Raw genomic sequence first — 17,520 nt, forward strand, 5'->3', positions numbered from 1 at the left:
TGAGGTGTCTCTGAAAAAACACATTCCCAAAGAGAGAATTAAGTCTGCCCCTCAAAATCTGAGAATTTCACTTTAACAGATCTTCACCAAATCATAGACATAGATATGGAAGTCATTATCAAACTTGATGAAATACACAGAAGGTTTGTTGGGAACTTGGCAAATAATTTTACCTATCTCTTGGGTTCCATCTTTTTTGTTGTACTGCACTCTTTTGCCCTTCAAGGAATACCTGCCTAATTCCAAAGTCACCTCTACTGGAGGACATTCAGGCATGATGTGGAGGTTGCCTTCAATGGAATCATCATGATGGTGGTAAAGGTACAGGACCGGATCGTTCTCGTTGACAATGTAGAAACAGGTCGTTATGGTCTGCACCTCATCTGGGACCACGCCACTCCACTCTTCCTTAGAGCCTGGCATGATGTGGAGGTTGCCTTCCAGGTAGTCATCCAGGAGGTGGTAAATGTACAAGACCGGATCTTTCTTGTAGGTAATATAAAACCAGGTCTCCATGATTGGCACCTCTTCTAGGACCATCCCGTTCCAGTCATTCTTAGAGCCATTTGTGCCCATGAATGTATGTTTCACTGCTCTGCCAACTATGGTGTTTGAGAGATGAGTGTCTGTCACCTGAGGAAATGGCACATTATTAGGCAGGATCTTCAGGTTTAAAATCCTTTCATCACTATGAAGCTCAAAGCCATAAACACAATCAATCCCATCATATTTCAACAAATAGAGAGAGGGATATGTTGGCAGTTGATCTAGAATGATGGCTTTCCAATGGGTGACTGGTTCATTGGCTTCCTTCCAGCCATGAGAAATTCTGCGGCCAACAATATTCTCCAGGGCCTCAAAAGGCTTACTAAGTTTTTGCTTCTGGAGCGATGGCCCATTCTTCTTCTGGAGATGTGGCATGCACCTCATACTAAGAGGCATCTTCATCAAGGCGGGAGACTTTTTGAGATAGGCCAGAGCACTCCTGTTCCACTGTCTCTTGGCTCTGTTTCTGTGCTTGGGCTTCATAGCTGCCAATCTCTGCATAGGAAGAACTCTTCAGTTTAAATCAGACACAAAGTGGTTTCCTCCACCATAAGTGCCTGCAAGGATAAGAAGGTGAGGATGTGAGGTCAAGGCTCTTTTTAGTAATAACTTTGGAGCAGGTGAAAAAGGCAGGGCTGAATAGATTTGGATACCTAAATGGAATATGTTCTTAAGAAATTAATAGGAAAATTATCAAACTCTTGTCTACAGCTCAGTATATGTGTATCAGAGACATATTCCTGCTGCAAAATGCAATTGACCTCTACTGAGAAACCTACTTCCTGACTTACTACATCAATGAGAGTGGAAGATATGCCTATACCTAAAGTGAGAAAGAAATATCTGAACAGATGGCAAAGAATTCAAAGAATAGCCACTCCTCTCCTTACCACTCAAGCTACTGGTTAGTTGGCTGATCTATAACCACCTGCCCAAGGTCATGGCACTCCAGTCCACTGGCTCTCTCTATTGTGTCTCCTGATCCAGATCCAGGTTGATTACATAAAGATATTCTGTATCTTCATTAGAGAAGTGAGTACTGTGAGTCAAACTGAGAAAAAAAAGAAACATTAATCTGTGCAACAGCACCTATTAGAAATAATTAGCTTTTAAAACACATATGGACAAAGAGGATCTTTGAGATTTAAGTGGACTGAGGAATTGGACATTTTTAGCAAAGATAGAGTGGGGAGAATACCTTACATTAACCGTCCCCCAGCTATCAAATATAGGAGCTGTTAACGACATAAATTTTGGACCCAGAGCAGATTCGAATGAAACCTTTCTTTGACTACAGAGGTCCTAGTTGCTTCCTAAACATATTTACCAAAAGAAAATATCTTGGCTCTCTAGATTCCAACTTCTGGAAATTCGGTTGAACAGTTGTGGAGCCCAAGAGCTGAACTGACCTCCTCAGCAACCGTGAAGATAGTAAGCCCACCTTCACAAAAGACTAGTGCTTCATGTGGAACAGAGTTGCCACCCCCAACCAAAGCTTTGTGACATCATCAAGGCTCTACTTATGTCATAAAACTCCTCCTAGCCAGGTTTCTTCCCTACTAACCCCCAGAAATATCCAGCATACAGGTCCTAAAATGCTGCTCATACAGCCCCATGAAGACCCAAAATAAATACCCCAATCTTCTTCCCAATTACTTGAGTCATATTTTCCAAGTAACTCAACCCCTTTATGTGTTTTTTTTTCTGTAAAATAATTTTTGGTCTGAGTCAACAACTCACATGAATGTTTTTTTCTCCTAGCTCCAATGTCCTCATTTGTAATTTTCTATTGATATGTCCATTACTTCATAATAATAACTATCAAACTTTCCACTTTTCTTCCTCCTCCCACATTCTTCTTGCTCCGCAAATAAACCTCTCCACTCAAACACCAGTCCAAATAGAGGGCAGGGTACTTTGAGCTGTGGGAAGTCCAAGCCCACCCTTCATCCATCCAGATTTAGCAAGGTATGCATCCACAAAAAATATGATCACAAAAAGCCAGTGTATGATATGCAGACAATTGCAAGTGCCATTATCTTTGGCTTCTCCGTCTGCCCCAATTGTCAGCCACATTCAGAGCTTCCAGTTTGATCCCATGTTCTTTCATTCCCAGGTCACTGGATTAGTTGAAATCCCCTTAGTTCAGGCACAGTGTCTCATAGTGTGGACCAAGCCCTTATATTCCTGACATCCTTGCTCTTTTTCTCCATCCGTCTGCTCTTCCACTGGAGCTTGGAAGCTCCATCTAGTTTTCTGATTTTGACCCTGACTTGATCTCCATCATTTGCCAAACAAAAGTTCCATGGTGGTTTTCAAGATAGTCAGTCATCAGTCTGACTATGGGACAAGGCACACATAGTTCCTAGGGACATGTCACAGTGCGGTCAACTTCTCCTCCCTGCTTAAGTACCTAGAGAGGGTCACCCTATGGCCTTCTGAGAACCACTCGAGAGATATCGATCTTGACATCCCCAGAATGGCCCAATAAATTGAGATATCATCAGTGTATGTGCATTAACTTGTGTGTGTTTGTGTGTGTGTATTTAAATCACAATAACAAATGGATTGTAATATTGAAGTTTCTTCTCATCTTGAGAAGAATATTTGCTACAGAAACACTCTCACAGTAATAGTGAGAGTGTAAACTATCTAAGAAAGGAGAAATAACTGGAGGAATCCCCCAGGAGTTAGGCTCAGTGTCCCAGGAATTACGCCCAAGGAAAGTCAATGAACTCAGTGATGGAAGATAAAACCCAGCCTAAATAAAACCATAAATCATTTAGGTGGTACATGAGATACTCTTACAACAGTTACAAGAGGTCTAAAATGCCTGGACTGGAACATAAGGGGAACACAAGGACGTGGAGCTGAGAGTGGATGGCAAAACTGATTGGATCTGGCAAAAATTATGTAAGCATACCAAGGAAACCACCAGTGGGACAAAACCCTAAGAAATCTGTATGACAACATATCATGTTGAACATAATGAGATTTATAGACAAAGGAAAGATCTTAATTATGTCACTGTCACACAGGTGATGATGAACCAGTTCCATCGTAGAGTGACTCCCTGCTGTGTTTAAGATAACCTGTCAATTCTGTCTAGTCAGTTACAAGGAAATTTGCATTAATTGCACAGATTAACTATCAGCATCATTTACTGCACAATCAAAGGCAAGGCAAAGAAATCATAGACATGTTGTTGAATGCTGATGATGTTATTGGGAGTTTTAATGGGTTTTTTTTCTTAAAGGGAAATCATCGGAACTCTCATGCATGAAGCAGATCCTTTCTCTGTGATGTTTCCTGAATAGCCACTGAGATACCAGCCCATTGAGTTGCGGTCTCTCTCTCTTTTAAAAAGCAACTTCTACCTTCAGCTTGATCTCTTGCTTGAGCTTCCCTTCCGGCTACTAGGCTCCTTTTCTGATCCTGCAGAGGGCTTTTGTAAGGGATTGTGATCTCTAAGTTTTTCCCCTTTCAAGAACTAATCATTCTATTAATCACAATTCTAAACTGCTGTGGGAGTTTGTTTGTGACTTATGCCTTCATATGTGATACAAGTGACCTGTGTGTATAGGGCCTTCTCTCTGTTCATGTGGGGAAGGCATGGCAGCAGGAGTAGATGGCTGCTCATTCTCTGTAAGGAAATCAGTAAACAGTGGGGACCAAGTACAAGGATGTCCTGAAATATTAAGTCTTGTCCTTTCAAGGCCCCAAAGCCTCCAGCTAGGTTCAGGGTCACGACAGCCTCCAAAACCCACCGAGCATCAAGTATTCAGAACCAGAAGCCTGTGTGTGCCATATCACATAAATTCATCGTGAGTACACCTATCTGTTTTTTTTTTTAATTCTAAATTATTTTGTCCCATCAGAACGATCTATATTACCAATTAACCAAATTTGCTGCATCTTTGGTGTCCTAGAATTGCTTTAAATTGTTGCTGGGACAGTCTTAAAAACCTTCCTGTGCTGTTATGAGACCTTAAGGGGACAGCACTTATTTCAGAAATCAAAGGCAGTTGGGTTCAATCCTATGGTTAGCTGTTAGCTAGACACTGGAAGGATGGATTTGACTAAGAAAGGGAGACAGCATACATGGAGGCAGGTAACCTTTCCTTTGCAAAATGACCCATTTTGAGGCCTTACTTCAGGCTCTTCTCTTCTCCTAATCTTGGTTTTTTTATTAGTTTAAGAGAAGAATTAAAACTCCATTTACAGTATCTGTGAACCTGAATGAGTTAAGTATGTGTGACCAACTTGATGTCTGCCTGTCTGTCAACAGGGCCAGAGTTCAGAGGCATCTGATGCATAGCACAGGAATGTCAGCCATCAATCTCTGGTCCACCTAACTCTACAGCATTAGAGTTGTCATGGTTGCTCATGTGATCTTCCTCATATGATCTCCATCCACAGAGATGTCAGAAAAATCCTCCCCTGAGAGTGCAAGTTCTTAACAAATGAAAGATTATACAACAGAAGACACATGGGTGATTTCTATGGCAAGCTGTTGAAAGGATAAAGTGACAGAAGAAGTTTATTGATTAATTAAAGAAAGATTCCGCTTCAGCTGATAGGTTAGAACATAGGTAGGTGGAGTAAACAAAATAGAATGCCGGGAGGAAGAGGTAGTGAGCTCAGAGAAGCCATGCTCCCCTCTCCCCGGCAGATGCCATAGCTCTGCTCTCTGAGGCAGATGTCGATGCAGCCAGCCACCATGTCAGACATGCTGAATTTTTCCTGCTAAGTGCACCTCGTTATACTACACTGATTATTAGAAATGGGTTAAAATGCTGAATCTAATGTGCCAGCAGTGTTTAAAAGAATACAGTTTTTGTGTATTTATTTCAGGCATAACCTTCATGCGGCCATGGTGCTGGGGACACAGCCTCGCTGCTCAAATAACTACAGAATGGCTTGCAGCCTTGTGGACAACTGAATCCACTGAAAGCCTGAGAAATCTTGGGAAAGAGTAAAGCATGTTTTCTTGGTAGCAGGGATTTCTCGGTCTGCTCTGCTTGCTAGAAGAAAGCAAGGGCTCTCATCTAAAAGAGGCTTGCTGATTCAGCTTCAGCTGCAAAACCCTGCAGCCCTTAAGAGGTCCTGCAACAAAACATTTAAATGGTGTTGATAAAAGCCAACTGAATGCTTGTATGTTTTCAGCAGTAGCAGGAAAAAAAAAACTGTGTTGTTTTAAAATGCCGGGTTTCTGGGCCATCCTGCCTGGGCAAACTCTGACTGTTTGAGGAAGGAGGGCCAGCTACAGAAAGAGGGCTTGAGTGTTGTCTGTTGCAGCCTCTTTGATGGCAAGGACCTTGAAACACTGTAGACTTGTGGCACTGAATGCCGCTCTGTTCGGTACCTCAGCCACAAGGTTGGAATGGCAGAAAGCTAAGGAATGGGCTACATCTGGCCAGCAAAGCCACGGCTTTAGTCCTACTGAGATTGCTTGGTAAATGAAAGACTCATGTGGTCAGAAAAACAGAGAGAGAAATAGAGTAAAGAGAGATTCAAAGACAAAGAAAATTTTTAAATGAATTACAGTGTGTTAAAAATATGTGCAGGCAGCCGGACCACCGGGCGGCGGAACGCAACGCGGCCGGACCACCGGGCGGCGGAATGCAACGCGGCCGGACCACCGGGTGGCGGAACGCGGCCGGAGGACGCCCAGCGCAGCCGGCGGGGACCCACTGGGACCAGAGCGGCAGCAGAGGACACAGGCTGCTGGCGGCGGGAACCGTCCCAGCAGGAGAAGCAGGCTGCAGGGACCGCGCGCGCAACACCAAGAACAGATCGCCCCACTACAATTAAACCAAAGAGGTAGGCCTTCGGTTGGGGAGGTCCCTGGCAAAGGAGGAGCCGGGTCCTATTCCTGAAGACCTTTCTGAGGGGTGAGAGGGATCTTGGCCCCCGGCAGGAACCAGGAAACAGAGCAAGGGCATTTTGTAAGAGGAGCCCCTGGCCAGCAGGGGAACCTGAACCAGTTTTAAAAGACCCCTTAGATAGCATCGATAGGAGGATATGGGCAGGCGCCAAGGAAAGAATTCACCCAATAATCTGAAAAACAACATGAAAACACCAGAACCCAACGATCTTACAACAGAAGGTCTCCAACACCATAACACAGAAGAAGTGGAAAAAATTGACTTTATGAAAGCTGTAGAGTCCCTTAAACAACATGTGAAAAATGCCCTTATAGAAATGGATGAGAAGTATAACCAAAAATTTGAAGAAATGAGTAAATACATACATAATACCCTGGGAAACCAAGAAAGAACGATCAAACAGGTAATGGAAACAGTTCAAGAATTGAAAACTGAAATGGAAGCAAGGAAGAAAACACAAACTGAGGCCCAGTTGGATATGGAAAATCTAGGTCAACGAGCAGAGCCTACAGAAACAAGCATAATCAATAGAATACAAGAAATAGAAGAGAGAATCTCAGATTCTGAGGACAACATAGAGAAAATAAACGCTCTGATCAAAGAAAACTGCAAAGCCAACAAATTCTCATCACAAAACATTCAGGAAATATGGGACACAATAAAAAGACCAAATCTAAGAATAATAGGAATAGAAGAAGGAGAAGAGTCACAGCTCAAAGGCCCAGAAAATATTTTGAACAAAATTATGGAAGAAAACTTTCCCAACATAAAGAAAGATATTCCTTTGAATATTCAAGAAGCATATAGAACACCAAACAGACTGGATCAAAGGAAAACATCCCCTCGCCATATAATAATCAAAACACAAAATATACAGGTTAAAGAAAGAATACTAAGAGCTGCAAAGGAAAAAGGCCAAGTAACTTATAAAGGTAAACCGATCAGACTTACACCTGATTTCTCTATGGAAACAATGAAAGCCAGAAGGTCCTGGATAGAAGTACTGCAGAAGCTAAGAGACCATGGATGCAAGCCCAGACTACTATACCCAGCCAAGCTTTCGTTCACTATAAATGGAGAAATCAAGACATTCCAGGATAAAAACAAATTTAAACAATATGTAGCCACGAATCCAGCCCTACAGAAAGTAATAGAAGGAAAATCGCAACCCAAGGAATCCAACATTGCCAACACTGCTTACAATAACTCAGGCATCTAGCGACCCTTCACTAGCACAACTCAAAGAAGGGAGACATACAAATTCTACTTCCAAAAACAATAAGAATATCTGGTGTAAACAACCACTGGTCATTAATATCACTTAATATTAATGGTCTCAATTCACCTATAAAAAGGCACAGGCTAAGAGACTGGATACGAAAACAGGATCCAACATTCTGCTGTTTGCAAGAAACACATCTCAACCACAAAGACAGGCATCTACTCAGAGTAAAGGGCTGGGAAAAGACCTTTCAAGCAAATGGTCCTAAGAAAAAAGCAGGTGTGGCCATATTAATTTCTAACAAAACTGACTTCAAACTAAAATCAATCCGAAGAGATCGAGATGGACACTTTATACTCATAACAGGAACAATTTGTCAGGATGAAGTCTCAATCCTGAATATTTACGCCCCTAATATAAAAGCACCCACGTATGTAAAAGAAATATTACTAAAACTCAAGGCAGACATCAAACCACACACACTAGTAGTAGGAGACTTCAATACACCTCTCTCAGCAATGGACAGGTCAATCAGACAGAAACCTAATAGAGAAGTAAGAGAACTACTGGAGGTAATGAAGCAAATGGACTTAACAGACATCTATAGAACATTCCACCCAAATAGGAAAGAATATACCTTCTTCTCTGCAGCCCATGGAACCTTCTCGAAAATTGACCACATACTCGGAAACAAAGGAAACCTCCACAGATACAAAAAAATATCAGTGTCCACCTGTGTCTTATCAGATCACCACGGATTAAAGTTAGAATTCAACAACAATCCTACCTCCAGAAAGCCGACAAACTTATGGAAACTGAACAGTCAACTACTGAACCACACCTGGGTCAAGGAAGAAATCAAGAAAGAAATTAAAGTCTTCCTTGAATTTAATGAAAATAAAGGGACAACATACTCAAACCTATGGGACACCATGAAAGCAGTGCTAAGAGGAAAGTTCATAGCACTAAGTGCCCACTTAAAGAAAACAGAGAAAGCATACATCGGAGACTTAACAGCACACCTGAAAGCTTTAGAAAAAAAAGAGGCAGAAGCGCCCAGGAGGAGTAGAAGACTGGAAATAATCAAACTGAGGGCGGAAATCAACAAAATAGAAACGCAGAAAACAGTCCAAAGAATCAATGAAACAAAAAGTTGGTTCTTGGAGAAAATCAACAAGATCGACAAACCCCTATCCAAACTAATTAAACGACAGAGAGAGAACACGCAAATAAATAAGATCAGAAATGAAAAGGGGGACATAACCACAGACACAGAAAAAATTCAGAGACTCATTAGATCTTACTACAAAAGCCTGTATGCCACAAAACTAGAAAATACAAAAGAAATGGACATTTTTTTAGATAAGTACCACATACCAAAGCTAAACCAAGACCAGGTGAACGATCTAAATAGACCTGTTAGTCGCGAAGAGCTAGAAACCGTTATCAAAAATCTACCTTCCAAAAAAAGCCCAGGACCAGATGGTTTCAATGCAGAATTCTACCAGAACTTCCAAGAAGAGCTAATACCTATACTCCTTAATGTATTTCACAATATAGAAAGAGAAGAGTCATTGCCAAATTCCTTTTATGAAGCTACAGTTACCCTGATACCAAAACCACACAAAGACCCAACCAAGAAAGAAAATTACAGGCCGATCTCACTCATGAATATCGATGCAAAAATTCTCAACAAAATACTGGCAAACCGAATCCAAGAACACATTAGAAAAATTATCCATTATGATCAAGTAGGCTTCATCCCAGAGATGCAGGGCTGGTTCAACATACGCAAATCTATCAATGTAATCCACCATATAAATAAACTGAAAGAAAAAAACCATATGATCATTTCATTAGATGCTGAAAAAGCATTTGACAAAATTCAACACCCCTTTATGATAAAAGTCTTGGAGAGATTAGGGATACAAGGATCATACCTAAATATAATAAAAGCTATTTACAGCAAGCCGTCAGCTAACATTAAATTAAATGGAGAAAAACTCAAAGCCATCCCACTAAAATCAGGAACACGACAAGGCTGTCCACTCTCTCCATACCTCTTCAATATAGTGCTTGAAGTTCTAGCAATAGCAATAAGACAACATAAAGGGATCAAGGGGATTCGTATCGGAAAAGAAGAAGTTAAGCTCTCGTTATTTGCAGATGATATGATAGTATACATAAGCGACCCCAAAAACTCTACCAAAGAACTCCTACAGCTGATAAACAGCTTTAGTAATGTGGCAGGATACAAGATCAACTCCAAAAAATCAGTGGCCTTCCTATACACTAAGGATAAGGAAACAGAGAGGGAAATTAGAGAAGCATCACCTTTCACGATAGTCACAAATAGCATAAAATATCTTGGGGTAACTCTGACCAAGGATGTGAAAGATCTATTTGACAAGAACTTTAAGTCTTTGAAGAAAGAAATTGAAGAGGACACCAGAAAATGGAAAGATCTTCCTTGCTCCTGGATTGGGAGGATCAACATAGTAAAAATGGCAATTCTACCAAAAGCAATCTATAGATTCAATGCAATCCCCATCAAAATCCCATCAAAATTCTTCACAGATCTGGAGAAGACAATAATCAACTTTATATGGAAAAACAAAAAACCCAGGATAGCCAAAACAATCTTATACAACAAAGGATCGTCTGGAGGCATTACCATCCCTGACTTCAAACTCTACTACAGAGCTACAGTATTGAAAACAGCTTGGTATTGGCATAAAAACAGAGAAGTCGACCAATGGAATCGAATAGAAGACCCTGACATTAACCCACAAACCTATGAACACTTGATTTTCGATAAAGGAGCTAAAAGTCTACAATGGAAAAAAGAGAGCATCTTCAACAAATTGTGCTGGCAAAACTGGATGTCAACCTGTAGAAGAATGAAAATAGATCCATATCTATCACCATGCACAAAACTCAAGTCCAAATGGATTAAAGACCTCAATATCAGTATGAACACAGTAAACCTGATAGAAGAGAAAGTGGGAAGTACTCTACAACACATGGGCACAGGAGACCACTTCTTACGTATAACCCCAGCAGCACAGACATTAAGGACCTCATTGAATAAATGGGACCTCCTGAGACTGAGAAGCTTCTGTAAAGCAAAGGACACTGTCACTAAGACACAAAGGCAACCCACCAACTGGGAGAAGATCTTCACCAACCCCGCAACTGACAAAGGTCTGATCTCCAAAATATATAAAGAACTCAGGAAACTAGACCGTAAAAGGCTAATCAACCCAATTATAAAATGGGGCATTGAGCTGAACAGAGAATTCTCAACAGAAGAACTTCAAATGGCCAAAAGACACTTAAGGTCATGCTCAACTTCCTTAGCGATCAGGGAAATGCAAATCAAGACAACTTTAAGATACCATCTTACACCTGTCAGAATGGCTAAAATCAAAAATACCAATGATAGCCTTTGTTGGAGAGGTTGTGGAGAAAGGGGTACACTCATCCATTGCTGGTGGGAATGCAAACTTGTGCAACCACTTTGGAAGGCAGTATGGCGGTTTCTCAGGAAATTCGGGATCAACTTACCCCTGGACCCAGCAATACCACTCTTGGGAATATACCCAAGAGAGGCCTTATCATACAACAAAAGTATATGCTCTACAATGTTCATAGCAGCATTGTTTGTGATAGCCAGAGCCTGGAAACAACCTAGATGCCCTTCAATGGAAGAATGGATGAAGAAAGTATGGAATTTATACATATTAGAGTACTACTCAGCAATAAAAAACAAGGACTTCATGAATTTTGCATACAAATGGATGGAAATAGAAAACACTATCCTGAGTGAGGTAAGCCAGACCCAAAAAGAGGAACATGGGATGTACTCACTCATATTTGGTTTCTAGCCATAAACCAAGGACATTGAGCTTATAATTAGTGATCCTAGAGAAGCTAAATAAGGAGAACCCAAAGAAAAACATATAGGCATCCTCCTGAATATTAACCTTCAGCAAGCGATGAAAGGAGACAGAGACAGAGACCTAAATTGGAGCACAGGACTGAAATCTCAAGGTCCAAATCAGGAGCAGAAAGAGAGAGAGCACGAGCATGGAACTCAGGACCGCGAGGGGTGCACCCACACATTGAGACAATGGGGATGTTCTATTGGGAACTCACCAAGGCCAGCTGGCCTGGGTCTGGAAAAGCCTGGGATAAAACCGGACTCTCTGAACATAGCGGACAATGAGGACTACTGAGAACTCAAGAACAATGGCAATGGGTTTCTGATCCTACTGCACGCACTGGCTTTGTGGGAGCCTAGGCAGTTTGGATGCTCAACTTACTAGACCTAGATGGAGGTGGGGGTTCCTTAGACTTCCCACAGGACAGGGAACCCTGATTGCTTTTCGGGCTGGGGGGGGAGACTTAATTGGGGGAGGGGGAGGGAAATGGGAGGCGGTGGCGGGGAAGAGACAGAAATCTTTAATAAATAAATAAATTAAAAAAAAAGAAAAAAAAATATGTGCAGGCTAAAATTTGAAGTTCTTAAAGTTAAAAAAAGGAAGAGAGTTGTTGGGTGTGGTAGTACACACCTGTAAACCCAACACATGGGAGGCAGAGGGAGATTGACTTCTGTACCTTCAAGGCGAGGTAGCACACGCCTTTAATCCCAGTGCCTTGAAGGCAGAGACAACAGATCTTTGTGAGTTCAATGTGTAGTAGCATACACCTTTAATCCCAATGCCTGAAAGGCAGAGAGAGGCAGATCTCGGAGACTTCAAGGACAGACAGGTATACAGAGTTATTCCAGGTCAAAGATACAGAGAACCTGTCTCAAAAGGCAAAAAATAAAAAGGAAAAATAAACAAAATAGAGGTTAAATTGAAGAGCACAAAGATGGAAAATTCACAGCGAATTTTGATATTGTATGCTATTATGCTCTTTTTGAATCATTTGAATTTTGAGGCAGTAGCAATAGCTGCTAAAAGATGTTTCTTTATAAAAGCTGCTGAAATAATCCAACATAGATATTTTGAAAATGCCTTGACTTTGAAATTTGGATCTAAGGACATGATGCTTTGGAAAGGAGTTGCAATTTGTTTTCACAGAGGGTGATAGTCTGTGGATGCCTCTATCCTAATATGGTAGGATGGACCACGCCCTACTTAAAGGTTGCTGTGAACACCTTTAAAAATTGCTTCGCTCAACTGCCAACTGAGATAAATCAATAATGATGCCACCATTCAGGAGGAAGCATTTTGGAGAGAAAAAAACTGCACCCACGTTCCTAAATATGGCTTATAAACGTTCTTTTACATTTAAAGTGGGATGTGATATAGATATGAATATTTGCATTAGTATAGATTTTGCTTTACTGATAGAGATTTTAGGTCAATTTTGTTATATGTATATGCATGTTTGATCTTAATTAAGGTATTGTGATTGTGTAGTTCATTTAAAAATATAATGTATATAGGTTATTAATGGATAATCATTAATAATAGTCAAGTTTGTAGTCATGTTAGTTAGATTTTCTAGCTACATAGATATATATATTTCAGTTAGATAGGCATTATTCATTTCTCTCTAGACTACAAAACAGGCTATTTAATATATTAGTACCTTAGGGTTTTTCATGACAGTGAGACACTCTACTCTTGGCAGCACATATCTACTTCAGGAAGAAGATGGGCATCAAAGAGGATCCTTATGGAGTTTGATAGCCATTTGGGGAAGAAACTGCTCTTGCCTGGATTGTTGCATAAACTGTACACAGAAAACACTCAGAGAGAGGACTACTGAACTTGCCTAAAGGTGAGATGATCTTTTCGTGTTCCTGATTCAGGAAAGGGTCAGCAAAACATTCTTCAAGACAAGCAGATAGTGACTGCCTTTGAAATTTCCTGCTTCATGGAAATGTCTGCTGGAAACTATGGGCCTGTAGGCTGAGGATGGAAACACCAACGGTACAGAGGAACTTTGGGTGACTGTCCAGGCAGCGAGATGTCTCTGTCATTTCTAGAGTTTGAAAATGGCTTACTTTTTGTTTGCTTAGGCAATACTGTATTATTGTGAAGTCTCTGATGGAGTTGAAGAATAGATAGATAGTTATAGTTTTCCATTGTTATGATAAAAGATAAAATAGATATATATATTGTAACTGTAATTCTTGCTTGATAACTGTTTTGTTATATGTAATTTTGCTATGTTAAAGTTAAAGATTCCGTTCTTGTTTAAACAGAAATAGGAGTAATGATGGAGTATAGGTCATTGGTTAATTAAATAAAGAAACTGTTTGGCCTGAAAGGTTAGAACATAGGTGGGTCGAATAAACATAAGAGAATGCTGGGAGGAATAGGAATTGAGCTTAGAGATGCCATGCACCTCTCCCATGGGCAGAAATGGTAGCTCTGCACTCTGAGGCAGATGGCGATACAGCCAGCCACCAGGTCAGACATGCTAAATCTTTCCTTCTAAGCGCACCTCGTGCTGCAACATACATTATTAGACATGGGTTAAGAGGCTGAAAATAATGGGGCAGGCAGTGTTGAAATGAATAGTTTTGTGTTGTTATTTCGGAGCATAACCTTACAAGGCGGCCCCATAGGGATGCAGCCCTGCTGCTCAAATTTCTACAATCAAGGGGGAAATGGAAGAAGGGAAAAAAAGAAGAGAGAGAGACAGGGAAGAATGGATGAATTCAATCATTCATTGGAAAAATGAGTGAAGCAATGAATGAGGAGACCTAGTAGGAAAAAATGTGCTGCATTCCCTCAGAGAGTCATGTCAAATTAAGGATTGACAAGGTTTTCCACTAAGGAGGAGGCTTATTCCATTTTACCTTCTTTGTGCTCCAGGCCCACCCACAAGAGTGATGATGAGGACAGGGAGAAGAAGAGGAGAGTGTGTACCAGAATTCTCTGGTACAACTTCTCACCCAAATTGTAGCCAAATCACCTGACCTGGGACAGCTTATCTATATGCTGGACCCTAACTCCCAGTTTGACAACTCTAACATTTTAACCAAGTTTGTGAAGATGAAGGAACCAAAAATAGCCCAGTTACAGGATGGCAGGTTCCTTACAGGATGGGAGTCAGACATCAGTACCATACTGGTATTTGGCGGTTTGATGGGTGTGTGGGGTCTTTGCCAGACTCCACCTAGCATCATGGATTCCCTACTTTACTGATATTATGGAGTTCGGTGCATTCATCATATGTGTGCATGTCACACACTAGTGGGCATCATATGTACATGTTTATCCTGTGTGTGGGTGAGTGTGTTCATGAGTTTTATAGCCCAAGTACTACAAACATGATCAATGAAAGGGAACACTGTTTTCCAGATATGGCAGGGCAATTATTTAAATGAACTGACAAGTGTTGGATGGCATGGATAAGACCTATGAGAGTTCAAGGCATACCGAATCCAGGCATGACAAAGTAGGTGGCAGACAGAATTCTGGCAAAACTAAGTAGGTAGCTTGTTGTCCAACTTACTGGAGAAGAGCAACTGAGCGGAGACACTTTTCACTAAGCAACATGCTCTAGTGGAGATCAAACATCCTTTGACTTACAGCCAGTACGAATTAAACCGTTCATCAAATGAAACCTAATTTTCTCTGATTTTGAGTATACATTTGTGTCCCTTCCTGATTAATCTACTCTTTATCCTCTTAAGTCCCAATACCTCATGCTGATATCGGTCACATCTTTCCATTTGACATGGTTTTCCCTCAAGCTTCATACCGCCCCAATCATACAACTTTTTGTCCCCTCTCCACTGCTTCCTTGACAGACATCTTGTCCTTTACCACACCACGCATCCCCAGTCCTTTACTCTCCAAGGGGAAAAGACCATAAATCCTGCTTTGTTTTGAGGCATGTATTTCTGTGATGCCCCTTCCACCAAACACAATCCATTATTGACCAAATAACACAACATGTTAACAAATTTTTATTCTTTGAGAAAGAATAATCCATTTGAAAAGATACCAGGATTCATAGAAGACCTGAGGTATCTCTGAAAAAACACACTCCCAAAGAGAGAATTAAGTCTGCCCCTCAAAATTTGAGAATTTCACTTTAACAGATCTTCACCAAATCATAGACATAGATATGGAAGTCATTATCAAACTTGATGAAATACACAGAAGGTTTGTTGGGAACTCGGCAAATAATTTTACCTATCTCTTGGGTTCCATCTTTTTTGTTGTACTGCACTCTTTTGCCCTCCAAGGAATCCCTGCCTAATTCCAAAGTCACCTCTACTGGAGGACATCCAGGCGTGATGTGGAGGTTGCCTTCAATGGAATCATCATGATGGTGGTAAAGGTACAGGACCGGATCATTCTCGTTGACAATGTAGAAACAGGTCGTTATGGTCTGCACCTCATCTGGGACCACGCCACTCCACTCTTCCTTAGAGCCTGGCATGATGTGGAGGTTGCCTTCCAGGTAGTCATCCAGGAGGTGGTAAATGTACAAGACCGGATCTTTCTTGTAGGTAATATAAAACCAGGTCTTCATGATTGGCACCTCTTCTAGGACCATCCCGTTCCAGTCATTCTTAGAGCCATTTGTGCCCATGAATGTATGTTTCACTCCTCTGCCAACTATGGTGTTTGAGAGATGAGTGTCTGTCACCTGAGGAAATGGCACATTATTAGGCAGGATCTTCAGGTTTAAAATCCTTTCATCACTATGAAGCTCCAAGCCATAGACACAATCAATCCCATCATATTTCAACAAATAGAGAGAGGGATATGTTGGCAGTTGATCTAGAATGATGGCTTTCCAATGGGTGACTGGTTCATTGGCTTCCTTCCAGCCATGAGAAATTCTGCGGCCAACAATATTCTCCAGGGCCTCAAAAGGCTTACTAAGTTTTTGCTTCAGGAGCGATGGCCCATTCTTCTTCTGGAGATGTGGCATGCAACTCATACTAAGAGGCATCTTCATCATGGCGGGAGACTTTCTGAGATAGGCCACAGCACTCCTGTTCCACTGTCTCTTGGCTCTGTTTCTGTGCTTGGGCTTCATAGCTGCCAATCTCTGCATAGGAAGAACTCTTCAGTTTAAATCAGACACAAAGTGGTTTCCTCCACCATAAGTGCCTGCAAGGATAAGAAGGTGAGGATGTGAGGTCAAGGCTCTTTTTAGGAATAACTTTGGAGCAGGTGAAAAAGGCAGGGCTGAATAGATTTGGATACCTAAATGGAATATGTTCTTAAGAAATTAATAGGAAAATTATCAAACTCTTGTCTACAGTTCAGTATATGTGTATCAGAGACATATTCCTGCTGCAAAATGCAATTGACCTCTACTGAGAAACCTACTTCCTGACTTACTTTATCAATGAGAGAGGAAGCTATGCCTATACCTAAAGTGAGAAAGAAATATCTGAACAGATGGCAAAGAATTCAAAGAATAGCCACTCCAATTCCATACCACTCAAGCTACAGGTTTGTTGGCTGATCTATAACCACCTGCCCAAGGTCATGGCACTCCAGTCCACTGGCTCTCTCTATTGTGTCTCCTGATCCAGATCCAGGTTGATTACATAAAGATATTCTGTATCTTCATTAGAGAAGTGAGTACTGTGAGTCAAACTGCCAAAAGAAAGAAACATGAATCTGTGCAACAGCACCTATTAGAAATAATTATCTTTTAAAACACATATGGACAAAGAGGATCTTTGCCATTTAAGTGAACTGAGGAATTGGACATTTTTAGCAAAGATAGAGTGGGGAGAATACCTGACATTAACCGTCACCCAGCTATCAAATATAGGAGCTGTTAACGACATAAATTTTGGACCCAGAGCAGATTTGAAAGAAACCTTTCTTTGACTACAGAGGTCCTAGTTGCTTCCTAAACATA

The sequence above is a fragment of the Microtus pennsylvanicus genome, chromosome Y, assembly GCF_037038515.1.
Source record: "Microtus pennsylvanicus isolate mMicPen1 chromosome Y, mMicPen1.hap1, whole genome shotgun sequence".
Lineage (NCBI taxonomy): Eukaryota > Metazoa > Chordata > Mammalia > Rodentia > Cricetidae > Microtus > Microtus pennsylvanicus.